Source organism: Physella acuta, unplaced genomic scaffold (genome assembly GCF_028476545.2).
Source record: "Physella acuta isolate Inbredline_101_S28 unplaced genomic scaffold, ASM2847654v3 ptg002730l, whole genome shotgun sequence".
Lineage (NCBI taxonomy): Eukaryota > Metazoa > Mollusca > Gastropoda > Physidae > Physella > Physella acuta.
In genome coordinates, this window is record NW_026734159.1 from 1 (window position 1) to 22102 (window position 22102).

Here is a 22102-nt window from a genome sequence, read left to right on the forward strand (position 1 = left end):
AATAACAATGATCCGTTTAAGAAAAAAAAAATATAAATAAAAAAAAAAAAAAAAAAAAAATCTAAATTTACAAATTTAAATTTTGTGGTTTTGTTCCGCATCTTTTCTCCTGCCGACCTCACGTCACCTTTTTGTATTCTTTTTCTTTCTCAGTCTCTTCCTATACCTTTTTAACGTTGGCTTGTTCCACAGCGCTAGTCGCCTTGCGCCGCCCGCCAAAGACGTAAAACAACAGGGCGTTGATCGATTCGATATACATCAAGGCGGCGCGGGCGTCAAGGGAAGCCACTATTACGACGTTAAGGTAAGGCGCTATATTTTTTTCCTTGTTTGAGTTTTAGAAATTCATAATGTTACTTGTTTCATTGATTTCGTTAACATTCGCCTTTCCGCTTTGGCAGATTGTAAAACGCCCACCGCCTAACGGCCGTACGTCGCATGGGCGGCGATTTCTGCAATAAGGAATATTTTCGGTGTGCGGAATCGGATGAATATTTACGGAATCATTTCAGAGGAGCGGATAGGAAATTTTCCGGAATATGAGGCGTCGGTAGTCCAGTGACCGTTATCGCTTCTCGGCCTTTTGGCTAAGATCAAAGTGTAGTATCTGTTCTTATCAGCTTAATATCTGATACGTGGCTCATTGAGTCACTACGATATTAAACTGATTTTTGGTACTCGGCGGGATGCCCGGGGCTTGCTCCGCTCTCGCCACGGGTCGGCCCGGTATTGCAGTTCTTCCGGGAATGGCCCATTCAATTTCAATAATGTACGATTGGTCTCTCTCTCTCAATAAAAACAGCTCACTGCTGGTCAGTCAGAGTGATATGGTATTTATTCTATACCAGTCACTGTTTGCTTAAAATGTTAATCGTTTGAGCTGACCAGCACATTTTTTCTTTATTTGACGGTTCTCAAACGAACGGCAGCCGGTATAAAAACAGATATTTTTTTTTATATTTAAAATTTCTCTCCGCTCCTCTCCTTCGTTGTTTACTAATCTAAATTATGTTTTAAAAATCATTTGTCATGGCCAGTATGTGTCAAAATATCACACTTCTGTCCACACAGGACCAGTATTAATTTCACTTTAATATAAAGAAAATAGAAATTTAAATGTAAATTTTTAAAAGTTATTTCAATTTAAAAAAAACAAAAATTCATTTTTATTTTTAAACTGACGTACATTGTTACGTACATTGTTTAATGTATTCTTTCCTTCAACGATTTGCATATATCTTGATCCTAATTGATTTCAAAATGTTAAATGAAACATTACAATCAGCAGAATATTAATAACAATGATCCGTTTAAGAAAAAAAAATATAAATAAAAAAAAAAAAAAAAAAAAAATCTAAATTTACAAATTTAAATTTTGTGGTTTTGTTCCGCATCTTTTCTCCTGCCGACCTCACGTCACCTTTTTGTATTCTTTTTCTTTCTCAGTCCTCTTCCTATACCTTTTTAACGTTGGCTTGTTCCACAGCGCTAGTCGCCTTGCGCCGCCCGCCAAAGACGTAAAACAACAGGGCGTTGATCGATTCGATATACATCAAGGCGGCGCGGGCGTCAAGGGAAGCCACTATTACGACGTTAAGGTAAGGCGCTATATTTTTTTCCTTGTTTGAGTTTTAGAAATTCATAATGTTACTTGTTTCATTGATTTCGTTAACATTCGCCTTTCCGCTTTGGCAGATTGTAAAACGCCCACCGCCTAACGGCCGTACGTCGCATGGGCGGCGATTTCTGCAATAAGGAATATTTTCGGTGTGCGGAATCGGATGAATATTTACGGAATCATTTCAGAGGAGCGGATAGGAAATTTTCCGGAATATGAGGCGTCGGTAGTCCAGTGACCGTTATCGCTTCTCGGCCTTTTGGCTAAGATCAAAGTGTAGTATCTGTTCTTATCAGCTTAATATCTGATACGTGGCTCATTGAGTCACTACGATATTAAACTGATTTTTGGTACTCGGCGGGATGCCCGGGGCTTGCTCCGCTCTCGCCACGGGTCGGCCCGGTATTGCAGTTCTTCCGGGAATGGCCCATTCAATTTCAATAATGTACGATTGGTCTCTCTCTCTCAATAAAAACAGCTCACTGCTGGTCAGTCAGAGTGATATGGTATTTATTCTATACCAGTCACTGTTTGCTTAAAATGTTAATCGTTTGAGCTGACCAGCACATTTTTTTCTTTATTTGACGGTTCTCAAACGAACGGCAGCCGGTATAAAAACAGATATTTTTTTTTATATTTAAAATTTCTCTCCGCTCCTCTCCTTCGTTGTTTACTAATCTAAATTATGTTTTAAAAATCATTTGTCATGGCCAGTATGTGTCAAAATATCACACTTCTGTCCACACAGGACCAGTATTAATTTCACTTTAATATAAAGAAAATAGAAATTTAAATGTAAATTTTTAAAAGTTATTTCAATTTAAAAAAACAAAAATTCATTTTTATTTTTAAACTGACGTACATTGTTACGTACATTGTTTAATGTATTCTTTCCTTCAACGATTTGCATATATCTTGATCCTAATTGATTTCAAAATGTTAAATGAAACATTACAATCAGCAGAATATTAATAACAATGATCCGTTTAAGAAAAAAAAATATAAATAAAAAAAAAAAAAAAAAAAAAATCTAAATTTACAAATTTAAATTTTGTGGTTTTGTTCCGCATCTTTTCTCCTGCCGACCTCACGTCACCTTTTTGTATTCTTTTTCTTTCTCAGTCTCTTCCTATACCTTTTTAACGTTGGCTTGTTCCACAGCGCTAGTCGCCTTGCGCCGCCCGCCAAAGACGTAAAACAACAGGGCGTTGATCGATTCGATATACATCAAGGCGGCGCGGGCGTCAAGGGAAGCCACTATTACGACGTTAAGGTAAGGCGCTATATTTTTTTCCTTGTTTGAGTTTTAGAAATTCATAATGTTACTTGTTTCATTGATTTCGTTAACATTCGCCTTTCCGCTTTGGCAGATTGTAAAACGCCCACCGCCTAACGGCCGTACGTCGCATGGGCGGCGATTTCTGCAATAAGGAATATTTTCGGTGTGCGGAATCGGATGAATATTTACGGAATCATTTCAGAGGAGCGGATAGGAAATTTTCCGGAATATGAGGCGTCGGTAGTCCAGTGACCGTTATCGCTTCTCGGCCTTTTGGCTAAGATCAAAGTGTAGTATCTGTTCTTATCAGCTTAATATCTGATACGTGGCTCATTGAGTCACTACGATATTAAACTGATTTTTGGTACTCGGCGGGATGCCCGGGGCTTGCTCCGCTCTCGCCACGGGTCGGCCCGGTATTGCAGTTCTTCCGGGAATGGCCCATTCAATTTCAATAATGTACGATTGGTCTCTCTCTCTCAATAAAAACAGCTCACTGCTGGTCAGTCAGAGTGATATGGTATTTATTCTATACCAGTCACTGTTTGCTTAAAATGTTAATCGTTTGAGCTGACCAGCACATTTTTTTCTTTATTTGACGGTTCTCAAACGAACGGCAGCCGGTATAAAAACAGATATTTTTTTTTATATTTAAAATTTCTCTCCGCTCCTCTCCTTCGTTGTTTACTAATCTAAATTATGTTTTAAAAATCATTTGTCATGGCCAGTATGTGTCAAAATATCACACTTCTGTCCACACAGGACCAGTATTAATTTCACTTTAATATAAAGAAAATAGAAATTTAAATGTAAATTTTTAAAAGTTATTTCAATTTAAAAAAACAAAAATTCATTTTTATTTTTAAACTGACGTACATTGTTACGTACATTGTTTAATGTATTCTTTCCTTCAACGATTTGCATATATCTTGATCCTAATTGATTTCAAAATGTTAAATGAAACATTACAATCAGCAGAATATTAATAACAATGATCCGTTTAAGAAAAAAAAATATAAATAAAAAAAAAAAAAAAAAAAAAATCTAAATTTACAAATTTAAATTTTGTGGTTTTGTTCCGCATCTTTTCTCCTGCCGACCTCACGTCACCTTTTTGTATTCTTTTTCTTTCTCAGTCTCTTCCTATACCTTTTTAACGTTGGCTTGTTCCACAGCGCTAGTCGCCTTGCGCCGCCCGCCAAAGACGTAAAACAACAGGGCGTTGATCGATTCGATATACATCAAGGCGGCGCGGGCGTCAAGGGAAGCCACTATTACGACGTTAAGGTAAGGCGCTATATTTTTTTCCTTGTTTGAGTTTTAGAAATTCATAATGTTACTTGTTTCATTGATTTCGTTAACATTCGCCTTTCCGCTTTGGCAGATTGTAAAACGCCCACCGCCTAACGGCCGTACGTCGCATGGGCGGCGATTTCTGCAATAAGGAATATTTTCGGTGTGCGGAATCGGATGAATATTTACGGAATCATTTCAGAGGAGCGGATAGGAAATTTTCCGGAATATGAGGCGTCGGTAGTCCAGTGACCGTTATCGCTTCTCGGCCTTTTGGCTAAGATCAAAGTGTAGTATCTGTTCTTATCAGCTTAATATCTGATACGTGGCTCATTGAGTCACTACGATATTAAACTGATTTTTGGTACTCGGCGGGATGCCCGGGGCTTGCTCCGCTCTCGCCACGGGTCGGCCCGGTATTGCAGTTCTTCCGGGAATGGCCCATTCAATTTCAATAATGTACGATTGGTCTCTCTCTCTCAATAAAAACAGCTCACTGCTGGTCAGTCAGAGTGATATGGTATTTATTCTATACCAGTCACTGTTTGCTTAAAATGTTAATCGTTTGAGCTGACCAGCACATTTTTTCTTTATTTGACGGTTCTCAAACGAACGGCAGCCGGTATAAAAACAGATATTTTTTTTTATATTTAAAATTTCTCTCCGCTCCTCTCCTTCGTTGTTTACTAATCTAAATTATGTTTTAAAAATCATTTGTCATGGCCAGTATGTGTCAAAATATCACACTTCTGTCCACACAGGACCAGTATTAATTTCACTTTAATATAAAGAAAATAGAAATTTAAATGTAAATTTTTAAAAGTTATTTCAATTTAAAAAAACAAAAATTCATTTTTATTTTTAAACTGACGTACATTGTTACGTACATTGTTTAATGTATTCTTTCCTTCAACGATTTGCATATATCTTGATCCTAATTGATTTCAAAATGTTAAATGAAACATTACAATCAGCAGAATATTAATAACAATGATCCGTTTAAGAAAAAAAAATATAAATAAAAAAAAAAAAAAAAAAAAATCTAAATTTACAAATTTAAATTTTGTGGTTTTGTTCCGCATCTTTTCTCCTGCCGACCTCACGTCACCTTTTTGTATTCTTTTTCTTTCTCAGTCTCTTCCTATACCTTTTTAACGTTGGCTTGTTCCACAGCGCTAGTCGCCTTGCGCCGCCCGCCAAAGACGTAAAACAACAGGGCGTTGATCGATTCGATATACATCAAGGCGGCGCGGGCGTCAAGGGAAGCCACTATTACGACGTTAAGGTAAGGCGCTATATTTTTTTCCTTGTTTGAGTTTTAGAAATTCATAATGTTACTTGTTTCATTGATTTCGTTAACATTCGCCTTTCCGCTTTGGCAGATTGTAAAACGCCCACCGCCTAACGGCCGTACGTCGCATGGGCGGCGATTTCTGCAATAAGGAATATTTTCGGTGTGCGGAATCGGATGAATATTTACGGAATCATTTCAGAGGAGCGGATAGGAAATTTTCCGGAATATGAGGCGTCGGTAGTCCAGTGACCGTTATCGCTTCTCGGCCTTTTGGCTAAGATCAAAGTGTAGTATCTGTTCTTATCAGCTTAATATCTGATACGTGGCTCATTGAGTCACTACGATATTAAACTGATTTTTGGTACTCGGCGGGATGCCCGGGGCTTGCTCCGCTCTCGCCACGGGTCGGCCCGGTATTGCAGTTCTTCCGGGAATGGCCCATTCAATTTCAATAATGTACGATTGGTCTCTCTCTCTCAATAAAAACAGCTCACTGCTGGTCAGTCAGAGTGATATGGTATTTATTCTATACCAGTCACTGTTTGCTTAAAATGTTAATCGTTTGAGCTGACCAGCACATTTTTTCTTTATTTGACGGTTCTCAAACGAACGGCAGCCGGTATAAAAACAGATATTTTTTTTTATATTTAAAATTTCTCTCCGCTCCTCTCCTTCGTTGTTTACTAATCTAAATTATGTTTTAAAAATCATTTGTCATGGCCAGTATGTGTCAAAATATCACACTTCTGTCCACACAGGACCAGTATTAATTTCACTTTAATATAAAGAAAATAGAAATTTAAATGTAAATTTTTAAAAGTTATTTCAATTTAAAAAAACAAAAATTCATTTTTATTTTTAAACTGACGTACATTGTTACGTACATTGTTTAATGTATTCTTTCCTTCAACGATTTGCATATATCTTGATCCTAATTGATTTCAAAATGTTAAATGAAACATTACAATCAGCAGAATATTAATAACAATGATCCGTTTAAGAAAAAAAAATATAAATAAAAAAAAAAAAAAAAAAAAAATCTAAATTTACAAATTTAAATTTTGTGGTTTTGTTCCGCATCTTTTCTCCTGCCGACCTCACGTCACCTTTTTGTATTCTTTTTCTTTCTCAGTCTCTTCCTATACCTTTTTAACGTTGGCTTGTTCCACAGCGCTAGTCGCCTTGCGCCGCCCGCCAAAGACGTAAAACAACAGGGCGTTGATCGATTCGATATACATCAAGGCGGCGCGGGCGTCAAGGGAAGCCACTATTACGACGTTAAGGTAAGGCGCTATATTTTTTTCCTTGTTTGAGTTTTAGAAATTCATAATGTTACTTGTTTCATTGATTTCGTTAACATTCGCCTTTCCGCTTTGGCAGATTGTAAAACGCCCACCGCCTAACGGCCGTACGTCGCATGGGCGGCGATTTCTGCAATAAGGAATATTTTCGGTGTGCGGAATCGGATGAATATTTACGGAATCATTTCAGAGGAGCGGATAGGAAATTTTCCGGAATATGAGGCGTCGGTAGTCCAGTGACCGTTATCGCTTCTCGGCCTTTTGGCTAAGATCAAAGTGTAGTATCTGTTCTTATCAGCTTAATATCTGATACGTGGCTCATTGAGTCACTACGATATTAAACTGATTTTTGGTACTCGGCGGGATGCCCGGGGCTTGCTCCGCTCTCGCCACGGGTCGGCCCGGTATTGCAGTTCTTCCGGGAATGGCCCATTCAATTTCAATAATGTACGATTGGTCTCTCTCTCTCAATAAAAACAGCTCACTGCTGGTCAGTCAGAGTGATATGGTATTTATTCTATACCAGTCACTGTTTGCTTAAAATGTTAATCGTTTGAGCTGACCAGCACATTTTTTCTTTATTTGACGGTTCTCAAACGAACGGCAGCCGGTATAAAAACAGATATTTTTTTTTATATTTAAAATTTCTCTCCGCTCCTCTCCTTCGTTGTTTACTAATCTAAATTATGTTTTAAAAATCATTTGTCATGGCCAGTATGTGTCAAAATATCACACTTCTGTCCACACAGGACCAGTATTAATTTCACTTTAATATAAAGAAAATAGAAATTTAAATGTAAATTTTTAAAAGTTATTTCAATTTAAAAAAACAAAAATTCATTTTTATTTTTAAACTGACGTACATTGTTACGTACATTGTTTAATGTATTCTTTCCTTCAACGATTTGCATATATCTTGATCCTAATTGATTTCAAAATGTTAAATGAAACATTACAATCAGCAGAATATTAATAACAATGATCCGTTTAAGAAAAAAAAATATAAATAAAAAAAAAAAAAAAAAAAAAATCTAAATTTACAAATTTAAATTTTGTGGTTTTGTTCCGCATCTTTTCTCCTGCCGACCTCACGTCACCTTTTTGTATTCTTTTTCTTTCTCAGTCTCTTCCTATACCTTTTTAACGTTGGCTTGTTCCACAGCGCTAGTCGCCTTGCGCCGCCCGCCAAAGACGTAAAACAACAGGGCGTTGATCGATTCGATATACATCAAGGCGGCGCGGGCGTCAAGGGAAGCCACTATTACGACGTTAAGGTAAGGCGCTATATTTTTTTCCTTGTTTGAGTTTTAGAAATTCATAATGTTACTTGTTTCATTGATTTCGTTAACATTCGCCTTTCCGCTTTGGCAGATTGTAAAACGCCCACCGCCTAACGGCCGTACGTCGCATGGGCGGCGATTTCTGCAATAAGGAATATTTTCGGTGTGCGGAATCGGATGAATATTTACGGAATCATTTCAGAGGAGCGGATAGGAAATTTTCCGGAATATGAGGCGTCGGTAGTCCAGTGACCGTTATCGCTTCTCGGCCTTTTGGCTAAGATCAAAGTGTAGTATCTGTTCTTATCAGCTTAATATCTGATACGTGGCTCATTGAGTCACTACGATATTAAACTGATTTTTGGTACTCGGCGGGATGCCCGGGGCTTGCTCCGCTCTCGCCACGGGTCGGCCCGGTATTGCAGTTCTTCCGGGAATGGCCCATTCAATTTCAATAATGTACGATTGGTCTCTCTCTCTCAATAAAAACAGCTCACTGCTGGTCAGTCAGAGTGATATGGTATTTATTCTATACCAGTCACTGTTTGCTTAAAATGTTAATCGTTTGAGCTGACCAGCACATTTTTTCTTTATTTGACGGTTCTCAAACGAACGGCAGCCGGTATAAAAACAGATATTTTTTTTTATATTTAAAATTTCTCTCCGCTCCTCTCCTTCGTTGTTTACTAATCTAAATTATGTTTTAAAAATCATTTGTCATGGCCAGTATGTGTCAAAATATCACACTTCTGTCCACACAGGACCAGTATTAATTTCACTTTAATATAAAGAAAATAGAAATTTAAATGTAAATTTTTAAAAGTTATTTCAATTTAAAAAAACAAAAATTCATTTTTATTTTTAAACTGACGTACATTGTTACGTACATTGTTTAATGTATTCTTTCCTTCAACGATTTGCATATATCTTGATCCTAATTGATTTCAAAATGTTAAATGAAACATTACAATCAGCAGAATATTAATAACAATGATCCGTTTAAGAAAAAAAAATATAAATAAAAAAAAAAAAAAAAAAAAATCTAAATTTACAAATTTAAATTTTGTGGTTTTGTTCCGCATCTTTTCTCCTGCCGACCTCACGTCACCTTTTTGTATTCTTTTTCTTTCTCAGTCTCTTCCTATACCTTTTTAACGTTGGCTTGTTCCACAGCGCTAGTCGCCTTGCGCCGCCCGCCAAAGACGTAAAACAACAGGGCGTTGATCGATTCGATATACATCAAGGCGGCGCGGGCGTCAAGGGAAGCCACTATTACGACGTTAAGGTAAGGCGCTATATTTTTTTCCTTGTTTGAGTTTTAGAAATTCATAATGTTACTTGTTTCATTGATTTCGTTAACATTCGCCTTTCCGCTTTGGCAGATTGTAAAACGCCCACCGCCTAACGGCCGTACGTCGCATGGGCGGCGATTTCTGCAATAAGGAATATTTTCGGTGTGCGGAATCGGATGAATATTTACGGAATCATTTCAGAGGAGCGGATAGGAAATTTTCCGGAATATGAGGCGTCGGTAGTCCAGTGACCGTTATCGCTTCTCGGCCTTTTGGCTAAGATCAAAGTGTAGTATCTGTTCTTATCAGCTTAATATCTGATACGTGGCTCATTGAGTCACTACGATATTAAACTGATTTTTGGTACTCGGCGGGATGCCCGGGGCTTGCTCCGCTCTCGCCACGGGTCGGCCCGGTATTGCAGTTCTTCCGGGAATGGCCCATTCAATTTCAATAATGTACGATTGGTCTCTCTCTCTCAATAAAAACAGCTCACTGCTGGTCAGTCAGAGTGATATGGTATTTATTCTATACCAGTCACTGTTTGCTTAAAATGTTAATCGTTTGAGCTGACCAGCACATTTTTTCTTTATTTGACGGTTCTCAAACGAACGGCAGCCGGTATAAAAACAGATATTTTTTTTTATATTTAAAATTTCTCTCCGCTCCTCTCCTTCGTTGTTTACTAATCTAAATTATGTTTTAAAAATCATTTGTCATGGCCAGTATGTGTCAAAATATCACACTTCTGTCCACACAGGACCAGTATTAATTTCACTTTAATATAAAGAAAATAGAAATTTAAATGTAAATTTTTAAAAGTTATTTCAATTTAAAAAAACAAAAATTCATTTTTATTTTTAAACTGACGTACATTGTTACGTACATTGTTTAATGTATTCTTTCCTTCAACGATTTGCATATATCTTGATCCTAATTGATTTCAAAATGTTAAATGAAACATTACAATCAGCAGAATATTAATAACAATGATCCGTTTAAGAAAAAAAAATATAAATAAAAAAAAAAAAAAAAAAAAATCTAAATTTACAAATTTAAATTTTGTGGTTTTGTTCCGCATCTTTTCTCCTGCCGACCTCACGTCACCTTTTTGTATTCTTTTTCTTTCTCAGTCTCTTCCTATACCTTTTTAACGTTGGCTTGTTCCACAGCGCTAGTCGCCTTGCGCCGCCCGCCAAAGACGTAAAACAACAGGGCGTTGATCGATTCGATATACATCAAGGCGGCGCGGGCGTCAAGGGAAGCCACTATTACGACGTTAAGGTAAGGCGCTATATTTTTTTCCTTGTTTGAGTTTTAGAAATTCATAATGTTACTTGTTTCATTGATTTCGTTAACATTCGCCTTTCCGCTTTGGCAGATTGTAAAACGCCCACCGCCTAACGGCCGTACGTCGCATGGGCGGCGATTTCTGCAATAAGGAATATTTTCGGTGTGCGGAATCGGATGAATATTTACGGAATCATTTCAGAGGAGCGGATAGGAAATTTTCCGGAATATGAGGCGTCGGTAGTCCAGTGACCGTTATCGCTTCTCGGCCTTTTGGCTAAGATCAAAGTGTAGTATCTGTTCTTATCAGCTTAATATCTGATACGTGGCTCATTGAGTCACTACGATATTAAACTGATTTTTGGTACTCGGCGGGATGCCCGGGGCTTGCTCCGCTCTCGCCACGGGTCGGCCCGGTATTGCAGTTCTTCCGGGAATGGCCCATTCAATTTCAATAATGTACGATTGGTCTCTCTCTCTCAATAAAAACAGCTCACTGCTGGTCAGTCAGAGTGATATGGTATTTATTCTATACCAGTCACTGTTTGCTTAAAATGTTAATCGTTTGAGCTGACCAGCACATTTTTTCTTTATTTGACGGTTCTCAAACGAACGGCAGCCGGTATAAAAACAGATATTTTTTTTTATATTTAAAATTTCTCTCCGCTCCTCTCCTTCGTTGTTTACTAATCTAAATTATGTTTTAAAAATCATTTGTCATGGCCAGTATGTGTCAAAATATCACACTTCTGTCCACACAGGACCAGTATTAATTTCACTTTAATATAAAGAAAATAGAAATTTAAATGTAAATTTTTAAAAGTTATTTCAATTTAAAAAAACAAAAATTCATTTTTATTTTTAAACTGACGTACATTGTTACGTACATTGTTTAATGTATTCTTTCCTTCAACGATTTGCATATATCTTGATCCTAATTGATTTCAAAATGTTAAATGAAACATTACAATCAGCAGAATATTAATAACAATGATCCGTTTAAGAAAAAAAAATATAAATAAAAAAAAAAAAAAAAAAAAATCTAAATTTACAAATTTAAATTTTGTGGTTTTGTTCCGCATCTTTTCTCCTGCCGACCTCACGTCACCTTTTTGTATTCTTTTTCTTTCTCAGTCTCTTCCTATACCTTTTTAACGTTGGCTTGTTCCACAGCGCTAGTCGCCTTGCGCCGCCCGCCAAAGACGTAAAACAACAGGGCGTTGATCGATTCGATATACATCAAGGCGGCGCGGGCGTCAAGGGAAGCCACTATTACGACGTTAAGGTAAGGCGCTATATTTTTTTCCTTGTTTGAGTTTTAGAAATTCATAATGTTACTTGTTTCATTGATTTCGTTAACATTCGCCTTTCCGCTTTGGCAGATTGTAAAACGCCCACCGCCTAACGGCCGTACGTCGCATGGGCGGCGATTTCTGCAATAAGGAATATTTTCGGTGTGCGGAATCGGATGAATATTTACGGAATCATTTCAGAGGAGCGGATAGGAAATTTTCCGGAATATGAGGCGTCGGTAGTCCAGTGACCGTTATCGCTTCTCGGCCTTTTGGCTAAGATCAAAGTGTAGTATCTGTTCTTATCAGCTTAATATCTGATACGTGGCTCATTGAGTCACTACGATATTAAACTGATTTTTGGTACTCGGCGGGATGCCCGGGGCTTGCTCCGCTCTCGCCACGGGTCGGCCCGGTATTGCAGTTCTTCCGGGAATGGCCCATTCAATTTCAATAATGTACGATTGGTCTCTCTCTCTCAATAAAAACAGCTCACTGCTGGTCAGTCAGAGTGATATGGTATTTATTCTATACCAGTCACTGTTTGCTTAAAATGTTAATCGTTTGAGCTGACCAGCACATTTTTTCTTTATTTGACGGTTCTCAAACGAACGGCAGCCGGTATAAAAACAGATATTTTTTTTTATATTTAAAATTTCTCTCCGCTCCTCTCCTTCGTTGTTTACTAATCTAAATTATGTTTTAAAAATCATTTGTCATGGCCAGTATGTGTCAAAATATCACACTTCTGTCCACACAGGACCAGTATTAATTTCACTTTAATATAAAGAAAATAGAAATTTAAATGTAAATTTTTAAAAGTTATTTCAATTTAAAAAAACAAAAATTCATTTTTATTTTTAAACTGACGTACATTGTTACGTACATTGTTTAATGTATTCTTTCCTTCAACGATTTGCATATATCTTGATCCTAATTGATTTCAAAATGTTAAATGAAACATTACAATCAGCAGAATATTAATAACAATGATCCGTTTAAGAAAAAAAAATATAAATAAAAAAAAAAAAAAAAAAAAATCTAAATTTACAAATTTAAATTTTGTGGTTTTGTTCCGCATCTTTTCTCCTGCCGACCTCACGTCACCTTTTTGTATTCTTTTTCTTTCTCAGTCTCTTCCTATACCTTTTTAACGTTGGCTTGTTCCACAGCGCTAGTCGCCTTGCGCCGCCCGCCAAAGACGTAAAACAACAGGGCGTTGATCGATTCGATATACATCAAGGCGGCGCGGGCGTCAAGGGAAGCCACTATTACGACGTTAAGGTAAGGCGCTATATTTTTTTCCTTGTTTGAGTTTTAGAAATTCATAATGTTACTTGTTTCATTGATTTCGTTAACATTCGCCTTTCCGCTTTGGCAGATTGTAAAACGCCCACCGCCTAACGGCCGTACGTCGCATGGGCGGCGATTTCTGCAATAAGGAATATTTTCGGTGTGCGGAATCGGATGAATATTTACGGAATCATTTCAGAGGAGCGGATAGGAAATTTTCCGGAATATGAGGCGTCGGTAGTCCAGTGACCGTTATCGCTTCTCGGCCTTTTGGCTAAGATCAAAGTGTAGTATCTGTTCTTATCAGCTTAATATCTGATACGTGGCTCATTGAGTCACTACGATATTAAACTGATTTTTGGTACTCGGCGGGATGCCCGGGGCTTGCTCCGCTCGCCACGGGTCGGCCCGGTATTGCAGTTCTTCCGGGAATGGCCCATTCAATTTCAATAATGTACGATTGGTCTCTCTCTCTCAATAAAAACAGCTCACTGCTGGTCAGTCAGAGTGATATGGTATTTATTCTATACCAGTCACTGTTTGCTTAAAATGTTAATCGTTTGAGCTGACCAGCACATTTTTTCTTTATTTGACGGTTCTCAAACGAACGGCAGCCGGTATAAAAACAGATATTTTTTTTTATATTTAAAATTTCTCTCCGCTCCTCTCCTTCGTTGTTTACTAATCTAAATTATGTTTTAAAAATCATTTGTCATGGCCAGTATGTGTCAAAATATCACACTTCTGTCCACACAGGACCAGTATTAATTTCACTTTAATATAAAGAAAATAGAAATTTAAATGTAAATTTTTAAAAGTTATTTCAATTTAAAAAAACAAAAATTCATTTTTATTTTTAAACTGACGTACATTGTTACGTACATTGTTTAATGTATTCTTTCCTTCAACGATTTGCATATATCTTGATCCTAATTGATTTCAAAATGTTAAATGAAACATTACAATCAGCAGAATATTAATAACAATGATCCGTTTAAGAAAAAAAAATATAAATAAAAAAAAAAAAAAAAAAAAAATCTAAATTTACAAATTTAAATTTTGTGGTTTTGTTCCGCATCTTTTCTCCTGCCGACCTCACGTCACCTTTTTGTATTCTTTTTCTTTCTCAGTCTCTTCCTATACCTTTTTAACGTTGGCTTGTTCCACAGCGCTAGTCGCCTTGCGCCGCCCGCCAAAGACGTAAAACAACAGGGCGTTGATCGATTCGATATACATCAAGGCGGCGCGGGCGTCAAGGGAAGCCACTATTACGACGTTAAGGTAAGGCGCTATATTTTTTTCCTTGTTTGAGTTTTAGAAATTCATAATGTTACTTGTTTCATTGATTTCGTTAACATTCGCCTTTCCGCTTTGGCAGATTGTAAAACGCCCACCGCCTAACGGCCGTACGTCGCATGGGCGGCGATTTCTGCAATAAGGAATATTTTCGGTGTGCGGAATCGGATGAATATTTACGGAATCATTTCAGAGGAGCGGATAGGAAATTTTCCGGAATATGAGGCGTCGGTAGTCCAGTGACCGTTATCGCTTCTCGGCCTTTTGGCTAAGATCAAAGTGTAGTATCTGTTCTTATCAGCTTAATATCTGATACGTGGCTCATTGAGTCACTACGATATTAAACTGATTTTTGGTACTCGGCGGGATGCCCGGGGCTTGCTCCGCTCTCGCCACGGGTCGGCCCGGTATTGCAGTTCTTCCGGGAATGGCCCATTCAATTTCAATAATGTACGATTGGTCTCTCTCTCTCAATAAAAACAGCTCACTGCTGGTCAGTCAGAGTGATATGGTATTTATTCTATACCAGTCACTGTTTGCTTAAAATGTTAATCGTTTGAGCTGACCAGCACATTTTTTCTTTATTTGACGGTTCTCAAACGAACGGCAGCCGGTATAAAAACAGATATTTTTTTTTATATTTAAAATTTCTCTCCGCTCCTCTCCTTCGTTGTTTACTAATCTAAATTATGTTTTAAAAATCATTTGTCATGGCCAGTATGTGTCAAAATATCACACTTCTGTCCACACAGGACCAGTATTAATTTCACTTTAATATAAAGAAAATAGAAATTTAAATGTAAATTTTTAAAAGTTATTTCAATTTAAAAAAACAAAAATTCATTTTTATTTTTAAACTGACGTACATTGTTACGTACATTGTTTAATGTATTCTTTCCTTCAACGATTTGCATATATCTTGATCCTAATTGATTTCAAAATGTTAAATGAAACATTACAATCAGCAGAATATTAATAACAATGATCCGTTTAAGAAAAAAAAATATAAATAAAAAAAAAAAAAAAAAAAAAATCTAAATTTACAAATTTAAATTTTGTGGTTTTGTTCCGCATCTTTTCTCCTGCCGACCTCACGTCACCTTTTTGTATTCTTTTTCTTTCTCAGTCTCTTCCTATACCTTTTTAACGTTGGCTTGTTCCACAGCGCTAGTCGCCTTGCGCCGCCCGCCAAAGACGTAAAACAACAGGGCGTTGATCGATTCGATATACATCAAGGCGGCGCGGGCGTCAAGGGAAGCCACTATTACGACGTTAAGGTAAGGCGCTATATTTTTTTCCTTGTTTGAGTTTTAGAAATTCATAATGTTACTTGTTTCATTGATTTCGTTAACATTCGCCTTTCCGCTTTGGCAGATTGTAAAACGCCCCACCGCCTAACGGCCGTACGTCGCATGGGCGGCGATTTCTGCAATAAGGAATATTTTCGGTGTGCGGAATCGGATGAATATTTACGGAATCATTTCAGAGGAGCGGATAGGAAATTTTCCGGAATATGAGGCGTCGGTAGTCCAGTGACCGTTATCGCTTCTCGGCCTTTTGGCTAAGATCAAAGTGTAGTATCTGTTCTTATCAGCTTAATATCTGATACGTGGCTCATTGAGTCACTACGATATTAAACTGATTTTTGGTACTCGGCGGGATGCCCGGGGCTTGCTCCGCTCTCGCCACGGGTCGGCCCGGTATTGCAGTTCTTCCGGGAATGGCCCATTCAATTTCAATAATGTACGATTGGTCTCTCTCTCTCAATAAAAACAGCTCACTGCTGGTCAGTCAGAGTGATATGGTATTTATTCTATACCAGTCACTGTTTGCTTAAAATGTTAATCGTTTGAGCTGACCAGCACATTTTTTCTTTATTTGACGGTTCTCAAACGAACGGCAGCCGGTATAAAAACAGATATTTTTTTTTATATTTAAAATTTCTCTCCGCTCCTCTCCTTCGTTGTTTACTAATCTAAATTATGTTTTAAAAATCATTTGTCATGGCCAGTATGTGTCAAAATATCACACTTCTGTCCACACAGGACCAGTATTAATTTCACTTTAATATAAAGAAAATAGAAATTTAAATGTAAATTTTTAAAAGTTATTTCAATTTAAAAAAACAAAAATTCATTTTTATTTTTAAACTGACGTACATTGTTACGTACATTGTTTAATGTATTCTTTCCTTCAACGATTTGCATATATCTTGATCCTAATTGATTTCAAAATGTTAAATGAAACATTACAATCAGCAGAATATTAATAACAATGATCCGTTTAAGAAAAAAAAATATAAATAAAAAAAAAAAAAAAAAAAAAATCTAAATTTACAAATTTAAATTTTGTGGTTTTGTTCCGCATCTTTTCTCCTGCCGACCTCACGTCACCTTTTTGTATTCTTTTTCTTTCTCAGTCTCTTCCTATACCTTTTTAACGTTGGCTTGTTCCACAGCGCTAGTCGCCTTGCGCCGCCCGCCAAAGACGTAAAACAACAGGGCGTTGATCGATTCGATATACATCAAGGCGGCGCGGGCGTCAAGGGAAGCCACTATTACGACGTTAAGGTAAGGCGCTATATTTTTTTCCTTGTTTGAGTTTTAGAAATTCATAATGTTACTTGTTTCATTGATTTCGTTAACATTCGCCTTTCCGCTTTGGCAGATTGTAAAACGCCCACCGCCTAACGGCCGTACGTCGCATGGGCGGCGATTTCTGCAATAAGGAATATTTTCGGTGTGCGGAATCGGATGAATATTTACGGAATCATTTCAGAGGAGCGGATAGGAAATTTTCCGGAATATGAGGCGTCGGTAGTCCAGTGACCGTTATCGCTTCTCGGCCTTTTGGCTAAGATCAAAGTGTAGTATCTGTTCTTATCAGCTTAATATCTGATACGTGGCTCATTGAGTCACTACGATATTAAACTGATTTTTGGTACTCGGCGGGATGCCCGGGGCTTGCTCCGCTCTCGCCACGGGTCGGCCCGGTATTGCAGTTCTTCCGGGAATGGCCCATTCAATTTCAATAATGTACGATTGGTCTCTCTCTCTCAATAAAAACAGCTCACTGCTGGTCAGTCAGAGTGATATGGTATTTATTCTATACCAGTCACTGTTTGCTTAAAATGTTAATCGTTTGAGCTGACCAGCACATTTTTTCTTTATTTGACGGTTCTCAAACGAACGGCAGCCGGTATAAAAACAGATATTTTTTTTTATATTTAAAATTTCTCTCCGCTCCTCTCCTTCGTTGTTTACTAATCTAAATTATGTTTTAAAAATCATTTGTCATGGCCAGTATGTGTCAAAATATCACACTTCTGTCCACACAGGACCAGTATTAATTTCACTTTAATATAAAGAAAATAGAAATTTAAATGTAAATTTTTAAAAGTTATTTCAATTTAAAAAAAACAAAAATTCATTTTTATTTTTAAACTGACGTACATTGTTACGTACATTGTTTAATGTATTCTTTCCTTCAACGATTTGCATATATCTTGATCCTAATTGATTTCAAAATGTTAAATGAAACATTACAATCAGCAGAATATTAATAACAATGATCCGTTTAAGAAAAAAAAATATAAATAAAAAAAAAAAAAAAAAAAAATCTAAATTTACAAATTTAAATTTTGTGGTTTTGTTCCGCATCTTTTCTCCTGCCGACCTCACGTCACCTTTTTGTATTCTTTTTCTTTCTCAGTCTCTTCCTATACCTTTTTAACGTTGGCTTGTTCCACAGCGCTAGTCGCCTTGCGCCGCCCGCCAAAGACGTAAAACAACAGGGCGTTGATCGATTCGATATACATCAAGGCGGCGCGGGCGTCAAGGGAAGCCACTATTACGACGTTAAGGTAAGGCGCTATATTTTTTTCCTTGTTTGAGTTTTAGAAATTCATAATGTTACTTGTTTCATTGATTTCGTTAACATTCGCCTTTCCGCTTTGGCAGATTGTAAAACGCCCACCGCCTAACGGCCGTACGTCGCATGGGCGGCGATTTCTGCAATAAGGAATATTTTCGGTGTGCGGAATCGGATGAATATTTACGGAATCATTTCAGAGGAGCGGATAGGAAATTTTCCGGAATATGAGGCGTCGGTAGTCCAGTGACCGTTATCGCTTCTCGGCCTTTTGGCTAAGATCAAAGTGTAGTATCTGTTCTTATCAGCTTAATATCTGATACGTGGCTCATTGAGTCACTACGATATTAAACTGATTTTTGGTACTCGGCGGGATGCCCGGGGCTTGCTCCGCTCTCGCCACGGGTCGGCCCGGTATTGCAGTTCTTCCGGGAATGGCCCATTCAATTTCAATAATGTACGATTGGTCTCTCTCTCTCAATAAAAACAGCTCACTGCTGGTCAGTCAGAGTGATATGGTATTTATTCTATACCAGTCACTGTTTGCTTAAAATGTTAATCGTTTGAGCTGACCAGCACATTTTTTCTTTATTTGACGGTTCTCAAACGAACGGCAGCCGGTATAAAAACAGATATTTTTTTTTATATTTAAAATTTCTCTCCGCTCCTCTCCTTCGTTGTTTACTAATCTAAATTATGTTTTAAAAATCATTTGTCATGGCCAGTATGTGTCAAAATATCACACTTCTGTCCACACAGGACCAGTATTAATTTCACTTTAATATAAAGAAAATAGAAATTTAAATGTAAATTTTTAAAAGTTATTTCAATTTAAAAAAAACAAAAATTCATTTTTATTTTTAAACTGACGTACATTGTTACGTACATTGTTTAATGTATTCTTTCCTTCAACGATTTGCATATATCTTGATCCTAATTGATTTCAAAATGTTAAATGAAACATTACAATCAGCAGAATATTAATAACAATGATCCGTTTAAGAAAAAAAAATATAAATAAAAAAAAAAAAAAAAAAAAATCTAAATTTACAAATTTAAATTTTGTGGTTTTGTTCCGCATCTTTTCTCCTGCCGACCTCACGTCACCTTTTTGTATTCTTTTTCTTTCTCAGTCTCTTCCTATACCTTTTTAACGTTGGCTTGTTCCACAGCGCTAGTCGCCTTGCGCCGCCCGCCAAAGACGTAAAACAACAGGGCGTTGATCGATTCGATATACATCAAGGCGGCGCGGGCGTCAAGGGAAGCCACTATTACGACGTTAAGGTAAGGCGCTATATTTTTTTCCTTGTTTGAGTTTTAGAAATTCATAATGTTACTTGTTTCATTGATTTCGTTAACATTCGCCTTTCCGCTTTGGCAGATTGTAAAACGCCCACCGCCTAACGGCCGTACGTCGCATGGGCGGCGATTTCTGCAATAAGGAATATTTTCGGTGTGCGGAATCGGATGAATATTTACGGAATCATTTCAGAGGAGCGGATAGGAAATTTTCCGGAATATGAGGCGTCGGTAGTCCAGTGACCGTTATCGCTTCTCGGCCTTTTGGCTAAGATCAAAGTGTAGTATCTGTTCTTATCAGCTTAATATCTGATACGTGGCTCATTGAGTCACTACGATATTAAACTGATTTTTGGTACTCGGCGGGATGCCCGGGGCTTGCTCCGCTCTCGCCACGGGTCGGCCCGGTATTGCAGTTCTTCCGGGAATGGCCCATTCAATTTCAATAATGTACGATTGGTCTCTCTCTCTCAATAAAAACAGCTCACTGCTGGTCAGTCAGAGTGATATGGTATTTATTCTATACCAGTCACTGTTTGCTTAAAATGTTAATCGTTTGAGCTGACCAGCACATTTTTTCTTTATTTGACGGTTCTCAAACGAACGGCAGCCGGTATAAAAACAGATATTTTTTTTTATATTTAAAATTTCTCTCCGCTCCTCTCCTTCGTTGTTTACTAATCTAAATTATGTTTAAAAATCATTTGTCATGGCCAGTATGTGTCAAAATATCACACTTCTGTCCACACAGGACCAGTATTAATTTCACTTTAATATAAAGAAAATAGAAATTTAAATGTAAATTTTTAAAAGTTATTTCAATTTAAAAAAAACAAAAATTCATTTTTATTTTTAAACTGACGTACATTGTTACGTACATTGTTTAATGTATTCTTTCCTTCAACGATTTGCATATATCTTGATCCTAATTGATTTCAAAATGTTAAATGAAACATTACAATCAGCAGAATATTAATAACAATGATCCGTTTAAGAAAAAAAAAATATAATAAAAAAAAAAAAAAAAAAAAATCTAAATTTACAAATTTAAATTTTGTGGTTTTGTTCCGCATCTTTTCTCCTGCCGACCTCACGTCACCTTTTTGTATTCTTTTTCTTTCTCAGTCTCTTCCTATACCTTTTTAAACGTTGGCTTGTTCCACAGCGCTAGTCGCCTTGCGCCGCCCGCCAAAGACGTAAAACAACAGGGCGTTGATCGATTCGATATACATCAAGGCGGCGCGGGCGTCAAGGGAAGCCACTATTACGACGTTAAGGTAAGGCGCTATATTTTTTTCCTTGTTTGAGTTTTAGAAATTCATAATGTTACTTGTTTCATTGATTTCGTTAACATTCGCCTTTCCGCTTTGGCAGATTGTAAAACGCCCACCGCCTAACGGCCGTACGTCGCATGGGCGGCGATTTCTGCAATAAGGAATATTTTCGGTGTGCGGAATCGGATGAATATTTACGGAATCATTTCAGAGGAGCGGATAGGAAATTTTCCGGAATATGAGGCGTCGGTAGTCCAGTGACCGTTATCGCTTCTCGGCCTTTTGGCTAAGATCAAAGTGTAGTATCTGTTCTTATCAGCTTAATATCTGATACGTGGCTCATTGAGTCACTACGATATTAAACTGATTTTTGGTACTCGGCGGGATGCCCGGGGCTTGCTCCGCTCTCGCCACGGGTCGGCCCGGTATTGCAGTTCTTCCGGGAATGGCCCATTCAATTTCAATAATGTACGATTGGTCCTCTCTCTCTCAATAAAAACAGCTCACTGCTGGTCAGTCAGAGTGATATGGTATTTATTCTATACCAGTCACTGTTTGCTTAAAATTGTTAATCGTTTGAGCTGACCAGCACATTTTTTCTTATTTGACGGTTCTCAAACGAACGGCAGCCGGTATAAAAACAGATATTTTTTTTTATATTTAAAATTTCTCTCCGCTCCTCTCCTTCGTTGTTTACTAATCTAAATTATGTTTTAAAAAATCATTTGTCATGGCCAGTATGTGTCAAAATATCACACTTCTGTCCACACAGGACCAGTATTAATTTCACTTTAATATAAGAAAATAGAAATTTAAATGTAAATTTTTAAAAGTTATTTCAATTTAAAAAAACAAAAATTCATTTTTATTTTTAAACTGACGTACATTGTTACGTACATTGTTTAATGTATTCTTTCCTTCAACGATTTGCATATATCTTGATCCTAATTGATTTCAAAATGTTAAATGAAACATTACAATCAGCAGAATATTAATAACAATGATCCGTTTAAGAAAAAAAAATATAAATAAAAAAAAAAAAAAAAAAAAATCTAAATTTACAAATTTAAATTTTGTGGTTTTGTTCCGCATCTTTGCTCCTGCCGACCTCACGTCACCTTTTTGTATTCT

At 37.2% G+C, this 22102-nt stretch overlaps 17 non-coding genes across 17 annotated transcripts; all 17 read left to right on the plus strand.

Annotated features, from left to right (window-relative positions):
* The first annotated feature begins 567 nt into the window (after window positions 1–567).
* LOC131934084 (U2 spliceosomal RNA) lies at window positions 568–760 on the plus strand. The gene has a single exon (XR_009385444.1). It is a non-coding gene; the product is annotated as a U2 spliceosomal RNA (small nuclear RNA).
* Window positions 761–1861: 1101 nt separating this feature from the next.
* Window positions 1862–2054, plus strand: LOC131934096 (U2 spliceosomal RNA). The gene has a single exon (XR_009385455.1). It is a non-coding gene; the product is annotated as a U2 spliceosomal RNA (small nuclear RNA).
* Window positions 2055–3154: 1100 nt separating this feature from the next.
* LOC131934099 (U2 spliceosomal RNA) lies at window positions 3155–3347 on the plus strand. Its single transcript, XR_009385458.1, has one exon. It is a non-coding gene; the product is annotated as a U2 spliceosomal RNA (small nuclear RNA).
* A 1100-nt stretch (window positions 3348–4447) lies between these two features.
* On the plus strand, window positions 4448–4640 carry LOC131934100 (U2 spliceosomal RNA). Its single transcript, XR_009385459.1, has one exon. It is a non-coding gene; the product is annotated as a U2 spliceosomal RNA (small nuclear RNA).
* A 1098-nt stretch (window positions 4641–5738) lies between these two features.
* Window positions 5739–5931, plus strand: LOC131934101 (U2 spliceosomal RNA). Its single transcript, XR_009385460.1, has one exon. It is a non-coding gene; the product is annotated as a U2 spliceosomal RNA (small nuclear RNA).
* A 1099-nt stretch (window positions 5932–7030) lies between these two features.
* Window positions 7031–7223, plus strand: LOC131934085 (U2 spliceosomal RNA). Its single transcript, XR_009385445.1, has one exon. It is a non-coding gene; the product is annotated as a U2 spliceosomal RNA (small nuclear RNA).
* A 1099-nt stretch (window positions 7224–8322) lies between these two features.
* On the plus strand, window positions 8323–8515 carry LOC131934086 (U2 spliceosomal RNA). The gene has a single exon (XR_009385446.1). It is a non-coding gene; the product is annotated as a U2 spliceosomal RNA (small nuclear RNA).
* Window positions 8516–9613: 1098 nt separating this feature from the next.
* LOC131934087 (U2 spliceosomal RNA) lies at window positions 9614–9806 on the plus strand. Its single transcript, XR_009385447.1, has one exon. It is a non-coding gene; the product is annotated as a U2 spliceosomal RNA (small nuclear RNA).
* Window positions 9807–10904: 1098 nt separating this feature from the next.
* Window positions 10905–11097, plus strand: LOC131934088 (U2 spliceosomal RNA). Its single transcript, XR_009385448.1, has one exon. It is a non-coding gene; the product is annotated as a U2 spliceosomal RNA (small nuclear RNA).
* Window positions 11098–12195: 1098 nt separating this feature from the next.
* On the plus strand, window positions 12196–12388 carry LOC131934089 (U2 spliceosomal RNA). The gene has a single exon (XR_009385449.1). It is a non-coding gene; the product is annotated as a U2 spliceosomal RNA (small nuclear RNA).
* Window positions 12389–13486: 1098 nt separating this feature from the next.
* On the plus strand, window positions 13487–13677 carry LOC131934098 (U2 spliceosomal RNA). Its single transcript, XR_009385457.1, has one exon. It is a non-coding gene; the product is annotated as a U2 spliceosomal RNA (small nuclear RNA).
* A 1099-nt stretch (window positions 13678–14776) lies between these two features.
* LOC131934090 (U2 spliceosomal RNA) lies at window positions 14777–14969 on the plus strand. The gene has a single exon (XR_009385450.1). It is a non-coding gene; the product is annotated as a U2 spliceosomal RNA (small nuclear RNA).
* A 1100-nt stretch (window positions 14970–16069) lies between these two features.
* LOC131934092 (U2 spliceosomal RNA) lies at window positions 16070–16262 on the plus strand. The gene has a single exon (XR_009385451.1). It is a non-coding gene; the product is annotated as a U2 spliceosomal RNA (small nuclear RNA).
* Window positions 16263–17361: 1099 nt separating this feature from the next.
* Window positions 17362–17554, plus strand: LOC131934093 (U2 spliceosomal RNA). The gene has a single exon (XR_009385452.1). It is a non-coding gene; the product is annotated as a U2 spliceosomal RNA (small nuclear RNA).
* A 1099-nt stretch (window positions 17555–18653) lies between these two features.
* LOC131934094 (U2 spliceosomal RNA) lies at window positions 18654–18846 on the plus strand. Its single transcript, XR_009385453.1, has one exon. It is a non-coding gene; the product is annotated as a U2 spliceosomal RNA (small nuclear RNA).
* Window positions 18847–19945: 1099 nt separating this feature from the next.
* LOC131934095 (U2 spliceosomal RNA) lies at window positions 19946–20138 on the plus strand. The gene has a single exon (XR_009385454.1). It is a non-coding gene; the product is annotated as a U2 spliceosomal RNA (small nuclear RNA).
* Window positions 20139–21237: 1099 nt separating this feature from the next.
* LOC131934097 (U2 spliceosomal RNA) lies at window positions 21238–21430 on the plus strand. Its single transcript, XR_009385456.1, has one exon. It is a non-coding gene; the product is annotated as a U2 spliceosomal RNA (small nuclear RNA).
* The last annotated feature ends 672 nt before the right edge of the window (window positions 21431–22102 follow it).